Source organism: Corvus brachyrhynchos, unplaced genomic scaffold, assembly GCF_000691975.1.
Source record: "Corvus brachyrhynchos isolate BGI_N302 unplaced genomic scaffold, ASM69197v1 scaffold223, whole genome shotgun sequence".
Lineage (NCBI taxonomy): Eukaryota > Metazoa > Chordata > Aves > Passeriformes > Corvidae > Corvus > Corvus brachyrhynchos.
The window spans coordinates 6,106,517-6,121,360 of NW_008237174.1; positions in this window are offsets into that span (position 1 = coordinate 6,106,517).

Sequence of the window (14,844 nt, forward strand, 5' to 3'; positions counted from 1 at the left end):
CTCAAACATTTCCTGATTGATCAGTAATTTCAAACAAATCTTTGCAACAGTGTAAGCAGGCACAAAGAACTAGAGAGGGTCTGACAGAGGTTTTCTGATTTTAAGTTTGAAGAGCACAAATCTAAAATCTGACTTCACAGCTGAAGCCCATGTGTAGTTAGGTGACCTAATGCCATTATTTCAGCTGGCTTCAAATTATTCCCCTCGACTAAAAGCAAGTGAAAGAGGACTGAACAAATTAATTCAGTGTGACTGATTTGTGGCTTTAATTACATGTGATGTAAGGCAATACCAGTCCTGGGCTGTGACAGCAGGTTGCTGGTATTCTCACTGCTCACCTGCTGCTCATGCCTCTCCCCCAAGGAGGAAACTCCCTTCTGTTTATTCCCTGAGCTGAATCATTTCAGAAATCTGGCTGGGAAGGCAGCCATAGCCAGAGGAGCTGGAGGAGCTGAGAGGGCTGACCAGGGCTGAGGGCACAGCAGCTGAGCAGGGTCTCTGGGAACCTCCTCACTGGAGGAGAAGCTTGGTGGAGCTGCAGCCTCAGATGTGGGCCAGGAATGCTGCTAGGACGCTGAGGAGCAACATCATGGGTTTCAATAAAACTTGAGAGCCACCTCTGGATCTGCACCCACCTGAACTCCAGAGGTATTTGGATATAGAGTGAAGTCTTCATCCAACAGATGGCGTATTGGTTTTGCACGGCCTGGTTTTTGGTAGCAGGGGGGCCACAGAGGGGGCTCCTGTGAGGAGCTCCTGTATGTTTCCACCATATCCAGCAGAGCCAATCTCTGATGGCTCTGAAGATGGACATGCTGCTGGCCAAAACTGGGCCAGTGAGAGAGGTTGGTAATACCTCTGTGATGACATATTTAAGAAGAAAATAAAAATAAAGTCACACACAGTTTTGGCTTCTAGTCAGAGAAGAGGAGGAGGTGAGAACATGTGAGGGAAACAACATGGAGACACCAACATCAGTGAAGAAGGAGGGGGAGGAGGTGCCCCAGGAGCCGGAGCCGAGAATCCTCTGCAGACCGTGGTGCAGCAGCTCTGCCCCTGCAGTCCATGGGGATCCACGGGGGATGCAGAGATCCACCCACAGCCCGTGGGGGAGGTGCCCGTGCCGGGGCAGGTGGATGCCTGGAGGAGGCTGTGATCCAGTGGGAGACCTGTGATCCAGGTGGAGAGAGAGGGCCCTGCTTCCAGGCTGGAGCAGCCTGTCCTTGGAGGACTGCACCCGTGGGAAGAGAGACCCACGGCGGGGGCTCAGGCTGCAGCAGGGGCGGTGTGGCTGCTGCTCCTGAGAGGGGACCCACGCCAGGGAAGTTAACAGAGAACTGTCTCCCGTGGGAGGGACCCCACGGCCTCACAGGGGAAGGACTCCTTTCCCAGAGCAGCTAAAGAGAATCTTGGTGATGAACTGACCAAACCCCCGTGCCCTGTCTCCCTGTGCTGTCGATGGGAAGGAGGGAGGGGCTGGAGGGTGGAAGGTGTTTTAAGGGCTTATTTTACTTCTCCTTATCCTCCTCTGATTCTGTTAGCAATAGATTCACTTTGTAACTTTAAGTTAAGCCTGTTTTGCCCCTAAAGTGTTTCCTCCCAGTCCTTATCTCAACTATTGAAGCCTTTGTTAATTTCTTTTTTCCTTTGAATTAATTTTAATAAAGAAAACTCAACAGCAAGTGTTAGGAAGGGCACTTGTGGAAGGTTTCTGAAGCGTTCAGCTGCTGTGCACGCACTTCATGGAGGAGTTCAGGACAGCTCAGCTACTCAGAGCCTGCCCAGGGCAATGGCTTAGTTCTGCTGCACCGAGGTTCTCTGGGCATCACCCCCAGACTGCCTCAGCAGCAGCAGCACCACGTTGGAATCCAGCAGGGAAGTCGCTGCCCCGGGAATGAGCAGGCACTGGCTGAGGCAGAAAGCTGCATTCCCCACAATCAGCTCAATCCCTGACTCCAGCAGCTTCAGCAGCACTTGGAACCTTTTATCCCACTTCACCAGTTCTTCCTGAGCTTGCCTGCTGCTTTTGGTGCAGATGGAAAGGGTCTTTATGGCACAGCTGGATGTGAGCTGCCCCACAGCTTTCAAGAATTTGAGCATTTTCTTCACCACTCCTCCTTTCACTCCACTGCTGAGGGAGATGCTGGCACCATGGTAGAGGCCACAACTGGCTGGCTGGAAATGTACCCAGTAAAGCATGCTACTGCCAAGAACATGATTTCAGGTATCAAAGGACACATTTTGTGGTGACATGGATCCCCAGATAGAATTGAGTCAGACAGTGGGACTCATTTTCGAAATAATCTTATAAACTCCTGGGCAAAGAGGCATGGCACTAAGTGGATATATCACATTCCCTATCATCCACAGGCCTCTAGGAAGATTAAAAGATATAATGGGCTGCTGAAAAGTATGTTAAGGGCATTAGGTAATGGGACATGGAAGCACTGTGATGCGAACTTGGCAGAAGCCACTTGACTAGTCAATACTAGGGGATCTGCTAACTGCCCTGGTCCCACCCAAACGAAGCCCTTAGACACTGTGGAAGGAGACAAGGTCCCTGCATTACACACAGGGAAGTGACTGGGGAAGTCAGTGTGGGTTTCTTCCCCCATGGGAAAAGGCAAACCCATTCGTGGGATTGTCTTTGCCCAAGGACCTGGGTGTACTTGGTGGGTGATGTGGGAGGACGGGGAGACCCGGTGCATGCCTCAAGGAGATTTAACCTTGGGGTAAGAATAACCTATAATGTTGTGTGTTACAGGAGGTAAAGTAGCAGGAGGGACATGAGTTAGCAAATAATGAATTTTGGCAAGGAGCAAAAAGAAGGTGATGATGAGCAGGGACAGTGTCGGTGCCCAACTGTCAACCATCAAGTGTACTATTTCTCCTGTCCTGACCCCACATCCTGCTGGAATGGAGACCACCTGCAGGAATGTGAAAGGACAGGTGATAGTACTTAATAAAATGTATGTTTGGCATAGAGATGGCTTGAGGATTCTAGTAATGAGAGTATATAGATTATATGGGATCCGAGCACAATGCAAATGGTAAGGAATAAGGGATGGAGAATGTATTGGGTCTGACCGAGGTAAAGTTCACAGCATTTACGGTGCTGTGCTTTGCATTGGTAGCTGGAAGGGTGTTGATAACAGAGCAGTGTTTTGGCTACTGCCAAGCAGCGCTGTCCCTCTAACACTCCTTCCCCCACCAAAGGGGATGGGTGTGGGCAAGAACCTGGGAGGGGACACAGGCAGGCCAGCTGACCCAAATTAGCCAAAGGGATAGTCCATACCATGTGACATCAGCTCAGATATATCAGCTAAGGGAGAGAGGAGGAAGTGGGGGTATTTGTGAGTTTTTGATGTTTGCTTTCTGGAGGAACTGTTATGCATGCTGAAGCTCTGCTTGCTGGGAAGTGTCTGAACATCACTGTTAATAGGAAGTAGAGGCTGATTTTTTTTTCTCTTTAGCTTTTGCACATGCAGATCTCTGCTTATTCCTTTCTTTTACTGTAATAAAACTGCCTTATCTCACCCTGCTGGTTGTGCTCTATCTTATTCTCTCCCATGTCCCAGTGGGAAAGAGAGTGATAGAGTGACTTAGTGGGCACCTGGCACCCAGCCAGGGTCAACCCACTACAGATGGTAACAGAAATTCTCTGACTTGTAGAGGAAGGGGGTTTACTCATGCTGGTTTTAACGCAGCAGTGGGAAAAGGGGGATCTGGCTTCACTCTGGAGCTGGCCATCACTGCCCAGATGAATCTCTAATGTCTGTCAGGGGCCCTGGCTGATGCTTAGTCCTATAGCCCAGCAAGAGGTTTCCTGAGCTAGGTCCGGAAACCTATAAAGGTGTTGGGATTGGGTTGTTAGTAAATACAATATATCTTTTTGTTTTGGTATGCAAGTATTTTTATTTAACGGGCAATAATATTGCATGGGGACCTAGCAATTAATTAAAAAACCCCAACCTCATAAAACAGTTTAACAGAAAAAAGTCCCATAGATGTGTTAAGAGCATTTTTGTTTTGTTTTCCTTTTTGCAAGGTCTTTGTTTCTAAGACCTTGTCTGCAGCGGACTTTTAGTCTCTGCTTGGATTGTAGCAGTGATGCAAACTGCTGGTGCAGATGTGCTGCCACTAAATACACAATGGCTGGAGCAGCAAATACACACTGCAAGTGCAGAGTATGGAGGGAAGAAGGGAAAGGAGTGTGCATGGGCAGGCTGTGAAGTGTAGAGTCCAGTGGTAGTTTCTGGTGGTGCATTTGTTTAATTTTGCTCAGGAGGTGAGTAAGAGAGAAGGCAAACAACCACCACCAGAAAGCATGGTGGTGCCAGGCAGGCAGTACAACAAATGGTGCAGTCACCTGCCCTCCCACAGGCAGGGATGTCAGGCACTGGCATGCAGGGGAGTGTCTGAAGTGAGGCTGCTGTGCCTCTGCTGAAGCAAACAGGCACATAGGGCATGTCAGCCTCCCAGGTATTTACCCACATACCTCCGGCCAGTCTGTGAATTCTTCAGTTCAGCAGCAGCCAACACCCACTGAAGCCAACAGCAGCCTGCCTCAAGTGAGAGGGATGTGATTTTGCTTTTTAGTTACCAAGTATTACATCTAATTGAACCTGCTGCAGGGGAGAAAGGCTGATCTTAAGCTGATAATTCCTTGTTTAGATGTGACTTAAAATAACTGGCTTTGGGGAGCAGGAGTGCCTCCACTGATCCCAGTGAGAATTGTCATCCTGCCAACACTGGCTGCAGGTCCCAGAATTACCACTGCCAATGACAGCAAAGGCCCACTGTCCTGTGTTCCTCATCACCCACTGAAGGACTGACTGAAAATCAGGAGCAAGAGCTGCTCAGGGCCACCAAGGCCTGAAGAAGCTGGCTCAGTTTTAACTCCCCTCCCTGTCTCATTTGAGCAGAAGCTGTCAGCCGCCTCATAGCCGGGCTAAGGGGCCTGGAATGCAGCTGGTGAGAGGTGATCACCAAACCTGTGATGTAGAGAGGCTGTTACCACAAGTAGTGCTGATGAAACAGGATACACATGCATGAACTTCCCATTTTTTTATATATATCTGGCTTTCTGCGAATAACTTGTCAGTTCAGGACATCCATAACTAGCTCATACTGCCAAACTTCGAAATTTTAGCTCACGATGGAAAAATAAAGGCACATAGTGGGAGGTGTCACTAAAAGCAAGTGATGAATCCTGGCACCATCAGCATTTTGGATGATGTGAACACATTTCCATGCACTCAAGAGCGAGTGATCTGTATCCTTATTACTCATTATCACATATCTAACCATAACTATGTTTTCTGTTACATGGCAGCAGAAGTATGCATGTTGTTTTTCAAGTATGAAAAGGCCTTTTCCTTGTGGCTGGAGTCCCACATGCTAATTTGGCAGCTGCTAGACTTTGATCCTAGTCTAGCACAACTGCTGTGAGATCAAGGGCTGTGTTCCACTTACCACAACAAGCACTGGGGACGATGGAGAGCAAGGGTTACAGCTGAGTTGTGTGATGTTGTGAGTTACATGCTGGCAACAGCCTGCTCCAGATAAAGTTGTATTTGATGTCTACAGCTCTTGCAGAAAGGGAAAAACCAGAACTTTCAGGGGACCCAAATATTTAATTCAACAGGAAAACTACCTGTGTTTTGGCCTGCCCTTCCCCAGTGCCAGCTCTGTTGAGGTCTTGTTGAAATACGACATTTTCTTGAAATACCAGTGGCAGTTCTCCTGCCTGCATTTCCAGCTGGCCACAGCTGGGCTGCCCTGCAGCTGGCACCTCAAACATGACTTTTTTGGGACTTAGGTTAGCCAATCCCCTATATATAGCCATAGCATATATGTATCTCCTAAACCAAGGACTGGGTTCTGTAGGCAATAAGTGTCTCTTGAAAGCCCCACTGCAAGCCTCAATCTAAAAAAAGAAAACAAAAAACACCTTTACTTGCATTACAGAAAACTAAAAAAATATTAATAGCAAATCTAAGATTCATCCTTCTGGATTCAAAGACTGTCATGACTTCAGATTTTGTTTATAGAAACTGATGTCTTATTTGCTGGGATTTTTTAAGGTGAAGATGAGTTTTTCTTTTGTACTTGTCTCTGGCAAACAAAACATAGGAAAACTGTGGGCTTCCCCAAGACTGACTCTGAGGGCTAGAAGAGCTTTGGGAGTGGTGTTTTCAGGAGGTTGGGAGATCATTTGATTCCTTAGAATTGAGAGTGGCTGTTTAGTATTCCTCTAGGCAAAAGACATTATTAAATATAATATCAAATTATTAAATAAGGGTGATGGGGTGTATACTTGTTCCACACTGCATGATTGTGTTTGCAGAAAAGTACCAATGAATTTCTAAAATCAAACTGCAAGCTGGATTTTTTCCTCACTTAAAAAATAACTGCTCCTTTCATGGTATAATGACCATGATGTTGATTGTTACCTTCAGTGCTGGGTACTGAGGAAGTAGTAATGGATGGAGTAATAAAAAAGTATAAAAGGCTTCATGAATTAGTGTTGCGAGCCGCTAAGTATAGAAATAAAAATGGATCAGTTAAACATCTTTTTTCCAGGAGTTTTGTCCTTTCAGATAGTCAGAGGAAACTTAATATTGCGATAAAATCTGGAATCTCAAGTCAAATAACGAAGTAGTAAGGAGAGTTGAAAGCATTTTAAAGTAAGTTTCTTAATAAATATTAGTTCTTAATGGTTTGTATAATGTTTTGTTTGCCTCAGATGGAACAAAGCAAATAACACCTTCTTCTAGCTGATCCTATCCTGAAGGTATTGAGATTTCACACATTGATTTGTTATTCCACAGTATACTTTCAGTAGCAACATCCATTATTCACCACCACCTTTATATCACAGTAATTACAGTGTCAGCTGAGTAGTCTATTTGTCTATTGCAGACTTAATAAGTTGAAAAAATCGTGCTCTAATGTATTCTAAGAATACTGGACACTAAACCAGCCCTATAGTTTCCAGACACATACCTCAAAAGACACATACCAAATTTCTAACACATCCACATACCTCAAAACTATTGCTTTATTTTTTAACATAAGAGATGAAATAGAACTTTAAGTGTGTAATGACTCAATGTTTATCAGGCCTGAGATTTTGCATCCATGCATCTTTGCAAATAACTAACAAGACTTTTATCTAGGTCTCCAGAAAACATCATTCATTTCTGCTTGTTTATGTAAGAAGCAATTACTGCCAAACCCTTCCCTGGTGAACAGCAATACCTTCCTTCAAGCAAAAACAATGCTGCTGCTGTGTTAACATCCTATTCTGGAAGAAAAGGGAGCTGACTCAGTGCATGCAGTCGAGCCCTCAGAGCTCTCTTACAGGAGCAAAACAGGTTATGTGAGAATATGACCTTGGTGAGCTGTGCTAATGACTGTGATTTAGAATTCCAGGCTTTTGTCTCAAATAGAGAATTAGATGAGACAAAATGCCTTTAAAACAACTCAAATAGCACTAAGCAAAGTGCAGATACAATTAAAAAATTTACAGTGAGTAACTGGGTGATCTCCAGCTAAAGTATGCTCAGTTTTTCCCAAGCTGGGATGTGTGGGAGCTTACTGTACTAAACCCACAGAATATGTGGTATTCAAGGAGGTCCCTTGAATACCTGTGCTGTGGTGGTGCTGGCTGACAGCACAGAAACAAAATGCTCCTTGTCCACTCCCACTGTGGAGCATACTGGCCCAGTAACTTAACTGACTGGCAAAGACCAGCCCCAAATGTATTTTGTGAGTGATTTGTAGTTTGTGAGGATAAATTCATGTTCATTGTCTTCCTGCCAAAGGTAACAGCTAAAGAGATTGGGATTAGAACTTCTTGGCATGGGCTGTCTCCAGAAAGGTCATGCATCAGCATTCAGGAGCAAATGCTGCTTGAGCTCAAACTGGACCACCATTCAGAATATAAGATTTCTTTGAATTGTGGTGTTCTCCTGTGAATGTAGCCGAGTTTTTGTTTCCTATGTGAAAGATTTGGGAGATATCCCTTAAAAAACATTCACAGCACATACAAAGCATTTGTTCTTTCCAATTTTTACACCCATTGCATATATTCTACTTTCATTTCTTGGAAATGCTCATGTCTTTGAAATATTAGAGGAGTGATGAGGTACAGAATGCAGTGTCTTGAGGAACACACATATGTTCCATTAGCTGAGAAGTGAATATTTTGGAGCGATGCAGATCATGGTCTGTGTGTTGTTAAGCAAGTGTGGTTGTAGTCTTCCTCACACATAAACTGTCTTCCTTAATCTTAATCCTTCTAAGACCTTTCCTGTGTCAGGTGAGGACGAATGCTCCATGTGCTCCCAGCTATCACTGTCCTAGTTTCCCTAAAGCCACACCACCCTATATCTGAACTCAGAGTTGTATCACTTTAATCATCAAAGAGATCACACTGTCTTCACTTACTTATGCCTTCATAGATTTACTTCAGAATAATGCCAAGGTGTAGGAGGATTATAAAATCATACATTCATTATTGCACCTTCAGCTCTGAAATCCTGAATGAGACCTTACTCTTAAATCCTCCTGCCTTTATCCTATGCATAGTCTCTTTTTATTTTCTGTGTATTTTCTGATTGTACTTGTTACTGCAAGTTCTCAGTTCTATATGTTTCCTAATGCTTTCTAATATGTTTTTTAATATGTTTTCATGGTATAGAATGGAATGTTACTGTATGTAAGTATATTTGTATTTAATTTAGAATTTTTTTTAAATCAGTGATCTCTTTCTCTAGTGCTACAGTGGGATAGCCTTAAAATATATTGAATTTTGCAAGTACTATTATTGAATTATTGAATTTTACAATTACTTCATTTAACATACAATTATTTTCTTAGGCATATAAAACCCATCTGCTAGAGAAGTTCTGTTTCATAGTGTGTCGTTCCTGATACCAGATTTTGAATCACTGAGGAATTGCTATGAAGCAAAAGAGTATGTCCATCAGTCAAAACTTAAATCAGCCTCCTCTTATCATTGCTGAGGAGTGATTTGGAGAGTGAGGGCTCCCTTAAGCAGTAGGTTGTGCAGACTGTCTGGTGCAATCACAAGGAACACTGTAAATGTAAAATTGAGCAGATCTGACATTCAGCTCAGCATTTCCCAGAAGAACCCATGGATGTGTAAGCCCCTGAATAATCCCTGTTTTGACACATGTACAAATGTTTTAATGAGGCTTTAAGGAAATAGTTCACTTTTTTCTCCACTCTGCTTGGCACATATCTGCTACTCCACTCCTGCGTAGCTGCAGTGTCTCCAAAGTGCTCTGCAGAAGGATGATGGACAAACGGCACTAAATAGAGCAAGCCTCAAAGCACTGCCTTGCAGGAACCAAGCAGTAGACAGCCTGGCACTGACCAGCTCAGCCTGCCAAATCAGACACTCCTGCTATAGCCCTGATTTCTTGAAGAATTCCCTAGCTAAGCTTACTGAAATTGGGATGGCTTCCTTTCCATGTCTCTGGCAGGAGAAAGATGTTGTTCCCTCCTTTATAGAACACACGGAAAGCCATTCTTTTGAAGTTTGACAATTTTATGGAAGCATTGCTGTACTATACTGCAAAGGAAATCCAAGTGTGTTCAATGAACTTAAGTTTTGCAGACTAAATTTCACGTGACTGATTTGTTATGCCAAAGTGAAATGAGATGCAACTATTAGGATGCAAGCAACCCCAAATTCAAAATCAGTTTTATGTATGAATCATAATGCTGTTTGAATAGTCATTCCCTGAGTGCACTAACAGCACCTTGGAGTCTGTGAGTCACAAAACATTAACACTTGTTTTTTACATAACAGACCCGGGACTTATTGCAATATCTTTCTTTTTAAAGTGTATACTCTAGTTTTGGCTTTTACACACCCCAGCTGTGAGGGGAAGTTCCACCACGAATGTGGTTTGCACAGAAGACAGGATAAATGGAAGATGTTTTCCCAGAATGTGTCTTGGGTACATTTGGGCACCCACCTAAGCCATGGCATTTCTCAAGCTGCCAAAGATGTGGTAGTTTACCTCAATTTTCTCAAATAACCCTAAACATCCCATCTGTACAAGAACCCAAATTTAAGCTTCTATTTTAGAAACCCTTGGCCACATTTGTTTTCTGGTTGAAGCCTTAGACAGCAAAACGTTTTTGTTTTATGAAAACACTGCACAGTAGTTGACTAAACAAAACCCATTGAATAAAAGCAAACTATTCAAAGTCTTTGCAGCCTTCCCCTGGTAGAGTGGGAAAGCACTCGTATTGTTTTAGCCACTCACTGTCATGTTACAGGGTTTATAATTTGCCATCTCTATCTGTAACAGTACTTGTTTACCATGTTTATTTATTCAGAATTGAAGAAGAAAGCAAGTCTGTCTTGAGAAGGGGCCTTTCTCCATCCTTCTCAAATATCAGGTGCACACAGGGTAATCCAGCAAACCGGGTGAGTCTTACTAGGGTGGTCTAAAAAGCAAAAGGGCTCTGTGCTAGTGCTGCTTGAATGAAGAAACACTCTTAAACCTGTGCTGCACCAAGGTGGGAGGGGTGTTGGTGGGCTGGGCTGCAGCATGCCCAGCACATCCATGCCCATGGAGCAACACCTGGGCACACGGCAAGCTATGGGGGAGCCCAGTCTGCGCAGCTGCTGGGGTACAGTGTGGAAGGCTCAGACATGGACTTAGGCCTGGGCTTAGATGTTTTTAAGGTCTATTTGATGATTAAATTGTATTGTGAGATTCCCAGGATACCACTGTCTTTGGAGCCCATAGGAATGAAAGTTTTTCTGCAGGTTTGAGACACCATTCATTGTTTGATCATTTGATTCCTCTTGGCTGCCTTTGACACTTCAGCTCCACTGTAACGTTTCACTGGCCTAGAAAACAACAGGCAGCTTTTGAGCAAGAAAGTTCAGGAGCAGAAATAAATTCTATTTTTAATCCTTCCTCTGATTTTCCATGGGTGACATAGTTTCTCATGGCATGGCAGTTCCAGGGTGTGGCAGTGTTGCCGAATGTGCCTTGCAGCTTGTTTTACAGATTTAACCCGTTTATATGCTTTCCCCTAATTAGAAATTTCAGGTTTGAGGGGTTATCCTACTATTAATACCTGAATGACACTGATTTATCGCTGCGGGTTGGCAACAGATCTGTAGGATGAGAAAATACAAGCTTGGAATTTAAAGAAGTACTTTAAGCATTAACAAAGCTGAGCCTGTGTCAAGTGGTGATAAATTTTCCACTATACCCTTGATCACCTTATTATTAATGCCATCAATCTCTCTGTGAAAAGTGGCTCTGGGCATGCCCATATGACCAAGTGTTCTACTAAATAATTAATCATTGGGGCATGTTGCCAGAGTTTGCTGTTTTCCAATTTAATCTTAGCAACTTACTCATTTGTTTCTTTATTTGGATACAGAAAGCTTCACAGATAAAAATGAGTCAAATGTACTGATATGTACATGAGGACTATTTAGCATTGAAACCTCATGTTGCTTGCTCTGGAAATGTTTTTCCATCTTTTGAAGCAACACCCCAAAATTAACAGCTGTGAGAATGATCACTTCAGGAACACAAGCTGTTTGTGCTGCCAGAACCTGCATCCCAACTGGCTCTCCCTGCCCCTTCAGTAGTAGCTCAGCCCTCTCTATGCTTAAAAGGGCATTCAAAATGCCACACTAGCAGGATATCTTTAGAAATAAATTATTACAATGTCAGTTTGATTGCTTAATTAAAAATGACCATGAATATGAATCCCTTTGTTGAACAGGTTATTGTCTGTAGCTAAAAGAAAATAATTCTAAGCAAACCATTTAAAAATGTTATCTTCTCTTTAGTTACAATTAATTTAATTTAGACTAACACTGTATTAACTTGTAGCATTCAATTATTTAATGAGCCATGAAGAAAGTTTTCTAATTATAGAGTCATTCATTTTTCACAGGTTTGAAGGTGTACAATGAAATATATTCTGTTGAGACCATGAGCCTTTGTCCTACTCAAGCCCTTAATGGTCTCTGTTATTTCACATAAGAAGTCAATTTGATTTTAGTTTAAACATATATACTGTCCTGTACTCCTTAATTTTGTGTCCCTCCAAGGATTTTTAGTTGAAAGCTCTCACATCTGTTATATCTGTGACACTGTTGGGTGTCACACCCTCTAGCTTCTTCCCAAGAATCAGTGGGCAGCAGCCTGTTCATGAAAGAGTAACGCCAACCTTTCACACATATTTACCCATTCATAGACTCTCCTCTTTCAGTGTGGCTCGTGGTTTTGTTTTTATTAATTCCTCCTGGATATTAGCTAGAATTGGCCAAATATAACATTGGCTTGCTGTTCTCTTTCCTGATGAGTCAGTTGACTGTACTTCCAAATCAGTATTTTCATAAGATCACTTGCAATCTTCCCTGCTATTTACTGCTTGCTATTCATCCTCCGTTGTTGAACAAAACATATGGCAGTGTTTTTTTTCCTCTTGACTGAATGCCTGAAACTTTTTTAAAGGGAAAGTGAGAATAGTTAATGAGCTTCTCCTTCTGCAAATAAAAAAGAACCAAGCCAAACAAGTATTTGTGAATATTAGGAACAGCCATGAATGTTTTCCCAGATACTCCTTCCCTGCCTGAATTCTCTAGGGTGATACAACTACTTCTTTCCTGCCTTTAAGTGTGCTGTTGTGCCTTTTAAATGAAAATATAAAGAAGCTACTATTTCAATTTCCTATCATTATGCATAACTTGTGTAGGAAAGGCCGCTGTCCCCCACAGTCACTAGTGTAGTGTCTTGTGCAGGTTAAATTTCCAAATATAAACATATGTTATCCATAATTTTATTGGTGACTCTTACATGTACCATCTATCCCCAAATTCTTTGGTTTGTCCATGGGATACTCAGCATAGACTCGTGCAGCATAAGTGCTAAAGTGACACATGACACCAGTATCTTCCAAAGCTCTCCTCTGTAAAATCTACATTTAAGCAAAAGGTGTGGTAATATCCCTAATATCATGAAAAGCTTTACTTCTGCTGTATGTAAACATAAGGAATCTGTGAAGAACCTCATGAAAATACTGCATACATGTAAGAATCTTTAAATCTGCATGTTGTTGTTTGTGTATATATGTATACTTTCTTAAGCCTTAGATGTCTGTAAAGTTGAAGTTGCTTTATCACTGTCGGCTGCAGTTGATGTTTCACTTCTGATGCTGAGCTGAATTAGGAGCCATCAGCTCCTCTTTTTCCCTGAGGACTGTCAGGGGTACAGCCAATAGCTGTGTCTATTTGGAATATAATTATAATATAAAAATATATTCCATATATTTATATATTTATAAATATATAATATAAAAATAGCCAGTTACACAGTTAGCGTTTGGATTTCAAATGACTGAAAAGTTCAGGTAAACTTAAATTGATGCACCCTGTAATAAAGGTGAGGCTGAAATACAAAGTTTACAACAAACCTGTATTTGAAATTAAAGTTTCTTTGAAATCTCCTTTTCATAAAACTTGATAGTATTCAGATCTAGCAGTTTAATAAGGATCACATTTAATCCCAAGTTACAGATTCCAAGCATTTCTCAAAGTGAGGATTTTGTCAAGGTGTTTTATGGCTCAGTTGCTGGTGATTACCCAGAAGTAAATAAGAGGAGAACATCCAACATGAGATCTGATGCTGAGCAGATCAGCTCTGTGCTGTCCAGTGCTTTATCTCCCATCTTCCTTTACATCAAATCACTTTTGTAGTTTTATCCTGAACCTTTCTTGCCTTGAAAGAAATGTGAAAGATGGTGTAACACAAATCAAGGACTCCTTTCCCTGTAGTAATGTTCACAACATATTTATTAACTTTACTCTGTCTCTACCAACATAAGTAAATCTTTTGGCAGACAACCCCTGAATTCCCTTCTGTTGCACAAATACCTGCATTTTCCATCTTTGAAAAATGAGTTTCTTCTCCTTCCATGTCTGTTTATCCTTTTTCACTTTTTTCCAGTCTGTGTGCAACTGTTTTAAATATGCCTCCATAGTCCTACCCATAATTCAGGTAGCATCCCATTTGCTCAAGCAGCTCATGACCTTTATAGCTCAGATAACTCCTATGGATAATGTTTTCCTGCTTTTCAGAACAGTCAGCAGCCATCTCCTGTGTTCCAGTTCTAAACACTCGGAAGTGTTTCTTTCCAGTAACTGAGGTGACTGACTCAGTTGGTCTTTGGATTAGAAGTATATACCCTGTTAATCTGCTCTTAGTGAGTACATTCCCATTCCCTGCCATTCAAGTAATTCTGCAGATGACTGGAGATGCAAACAGTGTTTCTTCCTCTGAATCGTGTCCGTGAGGGGAAGGAGGAAGGGCTGCAGGTGGGACACAGCCATGGGCGGTGGCAGCTGCACAGTTTATAAATGGCTCAAAGTAACTAACTGCTGATGATCTGTAGATACATCAGTGTCCAGGCTCCAGCCCTCAGCTCTGCAATCCTGCTTTCCCCTTTCCATGTGCTGTGTCCACAGACCCCTGGGCTGTTCAGCCCAAAGGCTGTGCCAGGGGCTTGACCTGCATGAACTGAGCGAAACAAACCTACCCTTGTGACAATAGTGGCTGTCACCACCGCAGAGGCCACCCCGGCACCCGCGGTAACTAAATCTTTCCTCTGGGCTTTGGAACCTTCTTCCCATTTGTTGTTTTTATTTCGCTTATCTTTGGGAGGTGCTCATTTGGTTTGTTTCAGTATTGTATTACGCTGGTTAAATGAAAACCTTTAATTCTGAAGGAACATTTGTAGGGCCCGAATGAGTCAATATTGGCAGAAGAT